The following is a 12,756-nucleotide window of genomic DNA, read 5'->3' as shown; positions in this document are numbered from 1 at the left end:
GAAGGATTTTGTAACCAAACAACCCTGTTCATATTGTAATTTTTACGTTTATGACAAAATTCAAAAGAACAAAAGTGATAGAATATCATCAAAAATAGTTGTATTAATTCTTATGTTTAACAGTTCCGAAAAGAGTATTATTATGAAACTTTCACATCACCTAAAAGCCTACAGTAATAATAACCACATTGAAACACTCTTTTTGTGTCACATTCAAGTTGGAATTATTTGCCCAAGGTGGTAGAGTTGTATGTATAGTTCCGTTATCTTAGTTAGAGTAGTGGCAGTTATTTTTGTTAACATGATAAAGTATTCTAAGCCCGTTTTGCTTTGTTCCCTAGCTTCTCGGCAGTGGTTATAAAGTTGCAATTCTAAAAAAATATAAATAAATAAATAGATAAATAGAGATTTTCTAACATGTGCTTAGACAGATATAAAAAACATTAATTATAACAAATATTACCATAATTAAATATAAAATACATTAATTATAAAGATTATACCATAATTAAATGTGAGATATATTAATAATTTCCATAATAAATACATTTCATATTTAATTATGGTAATATTTTTGATAATTAATGTTTCTTATATGTGCCTTAAGGCACATATTAGAAAATCCCAAATAAATAAATCTAAGCCCTTTTTGGTGAACAATGTCAAGTCGATGAACAATGCCGAGTCAAGGGATAATATCGAAGGCTCAATCAGCCTTGCAAATTGTTGATATTTTCATGAAGGCCCAATTAACGTCTCATTAACGCTTTTTGTATTATAGTACTCTCAATGTTTATTGTTGTCGCATTGTGAGTTTGATGGATAATATTAGCATAATAAAATATTTTGGATTGATTTTATGTTGGTTAACTATAGATAGTTTTTCTATTTATAGTTTTCTTTACATTTCTTTTAACTTACACTTTTATACTTAATAATGAAATTCTAGTTGTTTTCTCTGTAACTTGTTATTTGTTTATAATTTTTCTATTGTCAAAAGTTAGTTAGCTTAGGTCATTTTAGCTACATGTTAATCAAATGTATATATAGCTTTGTATAGTCTCAAATGAAGTAACGAGAAGTATATTTTTATCCATTTCTCTTATTGTTCAAATCACAAAAGTTAATATGGTATAGAGATAATGCTCTCTGTTTTTCTTAAGTCGATTTTCATGGATGAAAAATCCGTACTCTATTTTTCTTTTCTTAAACCATAATTTCGATTAGCTATTGATTATACAAACTGTTTTTCCTCTAAAGTTCAATTTCCAACTGGATTTTTCTTTCAAAACCAAAAATCATGTCGAATTCGTCAAATTCCACTCGTGTTGATTCAAATGCCAACTATGATCCATACTTCTTATATCATTATGATGGACGTTGCTTAGTGTTGGTTTCCTAAACACTCGCATGCGAGACTTATGCTTCTTGGAGTCGGTCCATGATAAATATCCTATCTGTCAAGTTTTATGGGAGCAACTAGCAAACTTAAAGTTCTATGGGAAGAATTATTTATGATGTACATTGCACTTGTGGAAAATGTACATGTGGAGGTGTAAAAGATATTGAGCATACTAGAGTTTCTTAATGTGACTCAATAATAACTATTCTCTAATTTGAGTTCAAAATGAGCATATTCCACCGGTTAATCGCATAATCTTTTTCTGATTCAAGAAGAATTCCAATGTGAAATATTGGAGCTTGGAAGGACTGGAGCTAAAATAGGAGCTTAACGGAGTTTAAAAAAAGAAGATTCTAGCAAAATACCAAACTCACGGTGTTTGAATTACACTCTCACGACGTGAGGAGCGACATTCTAGAAGATAGATACACGGAATGCAGTTTCCTTGCCGGACACAAATTCTACTGAGCTTACGACGTGAGACTCCTATTCTCACGACACGAGGAAGGTTTTTTGGAAACTATATATACTCCTTTGTTCATTCGATTTTGAGAGTTAGATTGGAGATATTCTGGAGAGATAGTCGATTTTAGAGGTTAGAAACCTGCGAAATTCAACTATTTGAAGGAGAGATCATTTGAGATTGAAGATTTGAATACTAGACTTCACATTCGGTTTGCATTGATTCAATCATGTTGAATACCTGTGGTTTTGTGTGCTTATTGTCTGTCATGAGTAGCTAAATATTAGGCTTTCATTTAGTGTAGATAAACCCTAATACCATGTGCTAGTTTTCTATATTTTGATTTTATGAAGTTGGTTTTATGCATGTGTTTGACTATCATTGCCTAGCATGTTAAAGTTTTCATCTTTGTGGCTTTAATTCAAGTTCAGTGTAGTTTAGTGACCATTAAATTACATGAACTTGTTTACCTAGTAGTTTATGACCATTAGATTGCTAGAGGTAAGATTAACCACATCTTAGATTAAGTAATAAAGGTAACAACTTTAGTTGTGTTGGAGAACATAATTTAATCATAATTGTGTTTGATTAATTGTCTTGACCATATATAATTATCTAGATATATTTTACATAGCCCAATTATCATTATTAATCAATTTTGTGTTTGCTTGTGTATGACCATTACATAGTAGTATATGAATTGGTAAAAATATTAGTAAATCGGACCAAGATTGTTAATTACATCTAAATTGGTAACCAACTGAATAAATCCATACTTAGAAACAACACATAGGAAAAGGGGGGTTTGAAGCTAAACGGAAGTGCTTTCTAAATCTTGTTTACAATCGTTTTTAGTTGAGTGCTTAAGTTAACCTGAACTTTCAAAATCAAATAAAAACCCTTTTTAATTAGTGTCTGCTATTAGATTAATTTTTAGTAGTTATTTTAGTATACTGAATCCGTTCCCTGTGATCGATAACAAACAAGGGAATTTGTCCCCTGGTCCGTTCGACCTTCTAATTCTCCTCTTTCAAACCCTATACCCGAGCTTCCTAGATCAAATCAACAAAGGCGATGTGACAACCATCCTCAAGCAAATATCTTTCGTAAAAAACTGGTTGGTGTAGATAGTACACCAGACCCCATATAGATAATGCCTCCAGATCTTGAGGGAAAAAATCACAGCCCCCAACTCCAAATCATGGGTGGGGTAGTTCGCCTCATGGGGATTAAGCTTCCTCGAAGCGTAAGCAATCACATGGCCCCTCTTCATAAGAACCGCTCCCAAACCCAGAATAGAGGCATCACAATAAAACATGAAATCATCCAAACCCTCAGGGACCACGAGAATCGGTGCCTCACACAATTTCTGCCTCAGAGTCTCAAAAGCCAACTGCTGACCAGGCTCCCACCGAAAAGTCACATTCTTCTTTGTCAAATGAGTCAAAGGCACTGCGATCTTGGAGAAATCATGGATAAATCTCTGGTAGGACCCTACGAGACCTAAGAAAATATGAACCTCAGATGCGGTCCTCGGAACCTCTCATCGCATCACAGCTTCGATCTTGGTTGGGTCGACCAATATACCCTTCTGGTGGACGATGTGCCCCAAAAATTGCACCTTGCGCAACCAGAATTCACACTTGGAGAACTTGACATCACTACAAATATAATAACATTTAGTGGCACAAAATTTTAGTGACACATTTTTTATGCCACTAAATTATGTTTTTAGTGGTACTTAGTGTTTTGCGCTACTGTATATCTCTCCTCTAAAATTTCATTCTCGGTCTAGCCAAAAGTTCATTCCCGCTCTGTTTAACTTTTGATTCCTGCCACGTTCAATTTACATTCTCACTAAATATTTTAAAACCTTTTATCTCTAAAACGCAACCCTAATTCAATATATTTCCTCAACCAAAACTACAAGTCGCTACTCTTCTCGCTAGATCCGTCGTACTCTGCTTTCCCACCGCCATGCTGCTCCTCCTGCACTAAAGACCGGCCTAAGCAACGACATAGGAAGCATCAAAATGGAGTGTACTTTTCAGCCCCAATCACCGACCATTGCAATGGTAAATCACATTTTGTATCTCATGGATTTTTTAATCAGATACTCATTATTACAAATTTAAGTTTCCTTTTATGTTTAGGAATCGATTCGTGCTACTCTACGATGAATTTCTACTTCAGAAGTTGTGCCTATCGTGTCTCAGCCTCTCATTAGACTCTCAACTTTTCAGCTAATTGTGAATTTGCCTTTGTGTCATTCTATTCGTGTATTTGTATTCAATGCTCAAACCGTATTTGTATTTTAATGGCCTTGCTGGATTTTCTAAATGAAAAAACTTTACAAGTTTTTTTGTGCGCGTAGTAAATATAAGAGGATGAATTAACAAAAAAATCATTTAATCACACATAATTAGGTTCATCTTATATTATTGTGATCAATTTTATCTAATGGTTTACTTTTTTTCATATGCCAATCTTTTTTGTTTTCGAAATGATTGCACGTTACAGCAAATTGCTATTTGTTATTTTATAATTGTCATATAATTTATTTGTTGTTTGCTAATTGCATATGTTGAGTGACTGCTGCTGAAAAAGTATATTAAATGTTAAGCTTAAAAATCTTAGATATTTAAGATTATTGAAAAGTGTATTTGAAAACTCAACGGTAGATTCTTAGATATTTAAGATTTTTTGATTTTTTTATATACAGAGCTTTTAAACATCTTGGTGCACATAGGTTCAAACGTGACAGAGTCACAGAGGCAACGACACCAAAAGATGTAGTAATTTTCTTTCTTATTAGCTTTTTGTATTCTTTTTTAGCTCTTTGTATATGTGGATATATAACTAATCATGGATTATTATTATAATATGTAGTAGAGAAAACAAAAGCTTATGAGAACAAGTCCTTACAAAACTGGTATGAATTCAACCGATTTTTTATTTATCGAAAAAATTCCTTGGTGTAGAATTGGGCCAAATTATGCTAGTCCTAGTTTCCTACTATTTAGAAAATGCAAGTTGTAACACCGTAAATTTTCAAACAAATTTTTTATTTTAAAAATCACTTAGAATGGTGTCCCCTTTCGCCCGGGGGCATCGTCGGAGAACAATGTCGGGGACAGGGTGAGAACCTTCCGTTGCTTACACCCTTTAAGTGTTGGTTCTTCCGGGGAGAGATCTGGTTTCAAGATCTATGAACAAGAGAGATCCCTAAATCTCCATTTGAAAAAAAGAGATGAATAGATAAGGCGAAGCCAGCTGAAGGAAGGGCGCTAACGAGCAAGAAAACGGATACGCTAACGCGCAACAGCTTTCCTTTCTCTGATAGAGGCTCGCTTCTTCAATTCAAGTTCATCTTGTTGCTTTTCATTTTGATAGGAGTAGGTGCTTGTTGCTCGCTCGCTGTATACTAAATGATCCTTTACTGCCCGCCCGACCCCTCTCTTTAATCTTAAGTAAAGCTTCTCATAAACACATTTCACCAAATCCCAAGTGTCAAATCATCAAAACGCAACTCCATAATTGTTTGATTAAAAATTCAGGATCCTCCGAACATAACTCTTTCTCTCGTGTGTATAATCGAGTCGGTGCCTTCCCGATATCATGAAAAGTACCTGAAACACATATCACATAGCACGATAAGCACGAAGTTTAGTGAGTTCCCCAAAATACCACACATAGCTCATTAGCCTCTCATGGCTATACTCAGATAAGACCCTCCGGTCAATGTGTCTCAGTGGAACCCTCCGGTCCCACAACTCGGATGGACCCTCCGGTCCTAACTCAGTAAGCTTAGAATAATACACAACATAAATCACAAAGACATAATGCAGGATACCATAATACTCAATATAAGCACATAAGACCCTCCGGTCACACAAAGGTTACCACTCTAGGTAAGTATAGTGAGAAGACTCACCTCGTAAGCAAGCAAGCAAATAATCTCGTACACAAATCTCCGAATTAGCCTCCGCCTAACACATAGGATAATTATCTCTAATTAATACTCTATTCACAACTATAATAAACCAAAGGTTATTCTCTCTCTCTCTCTCTCTCTCTAACTCTTGGAATGGTTAAAAGACCATTTTACCCCTCCATGGTCCCCATAATCCCTGTCTTGATCAAACCCTAAAGTCAATAGAAGTCAACACTCGAGTCAACAGTCCATGTTGATCCGACTCGCCGAGTGCATCTATGTGACTCGTCGAGTCCCTTTGTTTCCTATGAAATATCGCGGAAATCCCACTTAACTCGTCAAGTTGTCTCATCAACTCGCCGAGTTACCCATGTCCAGACTCTTTGGGGAAAACCCTAGCCGACTCGTCAAGTCAGCTCATTGACTCGACGATTTTGTTCAGTCTGTATTCTCATTCAGACGTTTTAAGGCAAATCTACCACTCTAAATTCTAGATCTAGTCTCCCAAGGATCGAATGTCACGTAAAGCTTCGATCTTTACATTCATGCATGGCATATTTGCTCCTTAGTGCCAATACAAGCTCTAACAAGGGTTTGGTGCTCATAGGATTTCCTCTAGCTCCATAAAACTTGGGTCTTGGGGATCACAAGACCTCCTACTACCCAGATCTGAGGTTTCAACCTCAAGATATGCTCAAGGGACTCAATAACACAAGAAGGATGGGGAAAAGGCCTAGAACTCCCCAAACTAAGATCTCACAAGGAAGAATGATCAAGAAAACATATTTTTACCTCAAATAGAAGCTATCCACTGAGAATCTCTAGATCCAAATGTCCCTCCTTGCTCTAATCCTTGATGCTTTCCTCTTATTCTCTCAAAGTGCACCAAAACGCTCAAGATAGCCTCTCCTTCTCACACAACCAACTAAAACTCGATTAGGGTTCTTCACAGTGCTTAAGGGTGACGACGGAGGTGAAAATGAGGGCTTAAGGCCCTTTAAATAGGACTCAACCCTGGAAAATTACGGTTTCTGTAACATCCCAAGTTCGGAAGCAATAAGTTGAAGGGTGCTAAGTGTAAATTAAGGAAGCTACTCGATGAGTAGGTATGCTACTCGTCAATTCGGAGCGGGATTTGATCGCGGGTTAAGTGGCCAACTCGCCGAGTCGGAAGATGTACTCGACGAGTTGGTGCTGGAATGAGAAAACCCTAATCCCGAGGATTGCACCCTATTTAAAGGACTTTATGTCCTTCTCCCAGCCTTCTATTCCCCCTGAGAGTTCCAGAAAACCCTAATTTTCGTGTGAGACTTCATTGTTGAGGAAATTGGAGCTTGGAAGAGGAATTTGGTGTAAGGAGATTGAGGAATTAGAGGCTAGCATCAAGGGGCTTGTGTAGACCTGGGATCTACATCAGTTTGGGCACATCTCAGAGGTAAGGAGCCATTATCTTAAACTATTTCCTTTTTGGTTCATCCTTGGTGGTTGATTTGGAGTTCCTTAGCTTGTTTGAGATCTATTTCGGGTTTGGAGTTTAGATTTGAGGTTGCTACTCCAGATCTAGGCTTGTGATGGTCCAAAATGTCATAAAGCTTTTTTTTAAGAGTTGTTGTTGAAGCCCCCTAGTCCTTAACCCTAGCCCTAGTGTGTTTTGGGCCTATATCTCCTTTGTTTCACGTAAAGTCTGCAACTTTATGTGAGGGTTAGACTGTAGAAGAGTGGATCTATGGATTGGAGCCCCTGCATGGCTCGAAAAGCCACTATATGGATTGAGAACTGGAGAGACTAGGCGAGTCACATGGGTGTACTCGACGAGTTGTATGAACATGTGCATGGACTCGGCGAGTCTGTTGAAGATTGTCTTGGACTCGGCGAGTCTGTTCTTGGAATCGGAGAGTCTGGTCGCAGAACCCAACCTATTATGGTTAAAGCCTGGAATCAGTGTGTCGAGGGGTGACTCTGTGAGTTGAGCAGGATGGGACTCGGAGATCGTTGGACTCGACGAGTCTTGGGGTGACTCGGTGAGTTGAGTCGTGTTTTGGGAGTTTTTTTGAGAATAAGAACTCAACGATTCGACGGGTTGACTCGGTGAGTAGAGTCAACCAGGAAGGTTGACTTTGACTGAGGACTTTGACTTTGACCAAGAGTTGACCATTTTGACTTCCAAGAGTACTTTGGTAATATCGGTATTTATGGAATTGGTCCTTTGGTAGTGTTCTGTGGGGAAGTTCGTGTCGGTGGTCGGAGCAGCTTGGTCTTATCTCTTCAGTCGGCAATTGCATGTGAGTTATCCTCAATATATCGATAGGGTCTACGGCACCAAGGCCAGCCCTTTATCGGATGGAAATCTGGGTATTGTTTGTTATGTTATTGCTTTGCTAGATCTGCATCCTGGTATTTAGGATTGTGTTATGTTAGTGACCTAATTAAGGTCGGTACCCTGTATATAGGGTAGTGTTATGTTAGTGACTTGGTTAAGGTCGGTACCCGATATATAGGGTAATGTTATGCTAGTGACCGGTTAGGTCGGAATCCTGGTTAGGATGTTGATATGCCATGTGATCTGTTAGACTGTTGTCTGGTTAACGATTTGTTATGTGATTAATTGTTTTATGTGCACATGGTTGTTTGACGGGGGTTGGGTTGAGGCGGGTCCTGCTTTGTGCTGTAGGCCAACATACCCAGGGCGGATCGGATATTCCAAAGGCCAGCGAGTGGTCCGGATTGGCTGAAGGCCCCAAGAGGGCGGACCAGACGTGCCGAGGCTCCAAGAGTGGACCAGGCTGACTGAAGGCCCAATGCGGGCGGATCAATCATATTGTAGACTCAGAGAGTGGACCAGGTGGATTGAAGGCCCGGTGAGGACGGACCAATCACACTATAGAATCGATGTACATGGCTAGACTCGGAGGGTGGACCAGGTGGACTGAAGGCCCGGTGCGGGCAGACCAGTCACACAGTAGACCCGATGTGCATGGCTGTTCTATTTGTGATATGTTATGAGTATGTTTATGTGTGTTTGGTATTTTGGGGGTAACTCACTAAGCTTTCGGGCTTACAGTTCAGTGTATTGTTTCAGGTATTTCAGGAGATTGTGGCAAGGCGAAGGCGTGATCGTACCGCTCCTCATGTTTTATGATTTATGTGATATGGTTCCAGGGGATACACTGATGTTTAAACTATCTTGAAAACATTATGTATGAACTTAATGGTTTTTGAATGAATTAAAATGTTTTAATTTGGCTCAAATTTTATGGGTGTTACAGTTTCCTCACACAGCGCCAAACTCAGCGAGTCGGCTCTTTGACTCGTCGAGTTGGTTATTAAACCCACATGGCCAAATCGACTCTACTCGACGAGTTGGGCACACAAATCATCGAGTCACTCAGTAAACCCTAAAAATAAATATATAAATATTATACCTGGGAGTCGGGATGTTACAATGTATGAACTCTTAAAGTGTACAAGTGTCTTGAGTTTGGACCAGCACTTGGTGATGAGAATTTTCAACAAATATACTTAGTAACTGTGAAATTAACTCCACTATGAAAGACGTTTTAGTTTGAGACTTTTATTTCTTATTAGTAAGGTAAAAATGACCTAGCTATTATAAAATTTTATGTTGGATTGTGTTCTCGACTTCCTAGTTTTTTATGATAGAGCAACTTGTCCAAGTTGAGAACACAATCCAACATAAAATTTTATGTAAGGTTAAGGAAAATTGTGTTACACTATTATTAAAGTCATTGTTAGCAGTGTTTTTAATAAATATAGTGTCATAAAAAATAAGGAAATACATTTTTTTTAAAATATAGTGGCATAAAAATGTATCACTAAAATAAAATAATGTTATAGTGGCATAATAAAAAAGTGTCACTAAAACCCAAAAATGTTGCAGCAACACAATTGAAAAGTGCCACTAAAGGTTTTTAGTGACAACACTTCTAGCGACACTTTTTTTGTACTGCTGATTACCAAGGGGGCTTTTAGTGGCACTTTTTTGGTATGTAGTGATACTTTTCCTGTGCCACTAATTGTCAGTTTATTTGTAGTGCATAAAGCATCTCCTTCCTCAGGGTCCCCAGTACCTCTCATAAATGCTCCTCATGTTGCTCGTTGGTCTTGAAGTAGACCAGAATATCATGGATGAGTACAATCACAAACCGGTCCATGAACGTTGTTGGTGTATTAGTGAGTCCGAATGGCATCACCACAAACTCGTAGTGACCATAACGAGTCCTGAAGGTTGTCTTGTAACACCCGGAAACCAGAAAACCAAATGAGGAAGGAAAATCTCCAAACAAGATGGCAACTCGTCGGGTTCAAGGGTGAGAACTCGACGAGTAGGAATGTTGTCACGCGTGTTTTTTGAAAACCAACTCGATGAGTTAGACTGGGTTTGGGAAACCCTAAATCTGGGATTTTACACCCTATTTATACATCCTAAACTCTAGTGTTCCAACCTCCATTGGCCACACCCTAGTTTCAGAAACCCTAATGCAATTGTGAGCTTGTGAGCCATTTTGAGTGAACTATTTGTGTCTTGAAGATTGTGTAAGAAGAAGAAGCTATATGATTCAAGGAGAAGATAGTAGATCCATAGACTTCCTTTCATCCTCATCATTTTCTAGGCGTGGGTAGAGCCGGTTGCGGGAGCAGAGACGTTCAGCTACTTCATTTGACATTTGAGGTGAGTTTTCTACTGTAGGAACGGATCGAAGGCACCAATGTCGGCCCATTTACATATGTTAGTATGTTCCGGACTAAGGTCCGATGTCAAGGCAAGCCTGAGGAATGTTTGTAAGCTTGATGTATTCGTGATACTTGCATGTGTTTGTTTGTATGTTTCCGGAATTTGGTCTGATGTCGGGGTGAGCCCGAGGAATGCTTATATGTTTCCGGATTTCGGTCTGATGTCGGGCAGGGCCCGAGGAAGGTTATATGTATGTTCCCGAACTGCGGTTTGATGTCGGGTGGTACCCGATGAAGGAATGCATGTTTAGTTATACTTGTTGTCTTTGTGATACTTGTATATGTCTGGTAGGGAGGTGAGTGTGGGCGGGGGTCCCATATCTCATCACTAGCAGAGTGTGGAAGAGGTTCCATATCTCATTATTAGCAGAGTAGGGGCAAGGCCCATGATAGGCGAGGCCTTAGGACGAGAATATATAGTATTGTGTATGATTCTTTATGTGCTAGTATGATTATATGTTATTGTCTGTATGTGTATAGCGGGTTAGGCACAGAGATAGGCGGGGCCTGGTAGAAGACATATATGTATACTGAGCGGGGCTCGATGCCAGGTGGGGTCTGATGTCGGACACTGTCCGATGTCGGGCAGGGTACGAGGAAGGGGCGGGGGCCAAATTTATGTGATTATGTATATGGTATGTGGTAGCTTAGGGAGACTTACGAAGCTTCATGCTTATAGTTTTCAGTTTTGGTTTCAAGTACTTCCGGTAGCAAAAGGAAGAGCTCGAGATGACTGCAGTGCACACACCATTTGTTTAGCCTGAGATGTTTATACTCTTATATGTTTGACATATATTTATGATATTTTGAGATACACGACTTATTATTTTTATATGATGTTTGATAACTGTGGTTTTCGTAATGATTTAAAATGAAATATTTGGACTGTATTTTTGGGATGTTTCATGTCTTCTGCACATCATCCTCTCTGACCCTCATCTGATGGTACCCCGATCGCAAATCAATCGTGGAGAACCAAGTTGCACCCCGAAGTTGGTCAAACAAATCCTCAGTCCTCGGGAGTGGGTAATGGTTCTTTACCATTAGATTATTCAACTCCTGGTAATCAATGAACATTCTGTGTGAACCGTCCTTCTTTTTCACAAACATAATTGGTGCTCCCTACAGAGAACAGCTCGGACGAATTAAACCCTTGTCTAGTAGCTCCTGAAGCTGTGTAGACAACTCCTGCATCTCAGGTGGTGCCAGGCAATACAACAGCACCTGGGCTATCGGAGTCGCACCAGGTACCAAATCAATCTGAAACTCAACCAACCTCTCAGGAGGCACTCCTGGAAAATCCTCAGGAAACACATGATGGAAATCCCGAACAATGGACACCTTACTCAATCCTGCCATAACCTCAACTCGAGTGTCTGCAACATACACTAAGGACCCAGAACAACCCTGTTATAGATATCTCCTGGCCCACACAGCTGAACAAAGAGTTGGCCCATGCAAAACTGTCTCGCTAGGAATAACCAGTTCTCCCCCACTTGGGGTTCGAACTCTCACCAACTGCCGCTCGCAATCAATCATGGCCCCATTAGGGCCCAACCAAACCATCCTGATGATAATCTTCGATTCTATCAAGGGAATCGGCACCAGATCAATAGAGAATCTCTCACTAAACAGATTCAGGACACGCCTACAAAAAACCCTCAAAACACTCACAATACAATCATCCGCAATCAACCTCTAGTGGGGAACCAAAGTCCCTAGAGCTTCGTAAAACTTCTTGTTGAGTGCAAGAGATACAAAGGATTGGGTAGCCCTCAAATCAAACAGAACATGAGCGGTCAAACCATTGACCAAAAAGGTCCCTATACAATATCAAAATAATCATAAGCATAAACAAAGAAAGCAATAAAAGATAAAGATAAAACACATACCCATAACCACATCTGGCATTGCATGGTGGTCATCTGAAAAGCCCCGCTCTTCACCACAGGAGCCTTCGTCTTGCTTTGGCGACTATTAATAATCCTCAAGGTAGTTGGCATAGGCACCGCCATTGCTTCCCTGGAAAATCTCGGATAATCAGCCTTTTATGGTTGGTAAGATTGCAATGGAAGCAAATCAGAACCCTCTTGGGGCAATCCCTGCTCAAGTGGCCTGACTGGCCACAACTAAAACATCCTAAACTTGCTGATTGACAATCCCCACTATGCGGCTTGCCATACTTGCCGCAACGACCCCGACCCT

Source organism: Lactuca serriola, chromosome 4, assembly GCF_051521515.1.
Source record: "Lactuca serriola cultivar US96UC23 chromosome 4, Lser_US96UC23_V15, whole genome shotgun sequence".
Taxonomy (NCBI): Eukaryota; Viridiplantae; Streptophyta; class Magnoliopsida; order Asterales; family Asteraceae; genus Lactuca; species Lactuca serriola.
Note: the sequence above shows the minus strand (reverse complement) of the source record.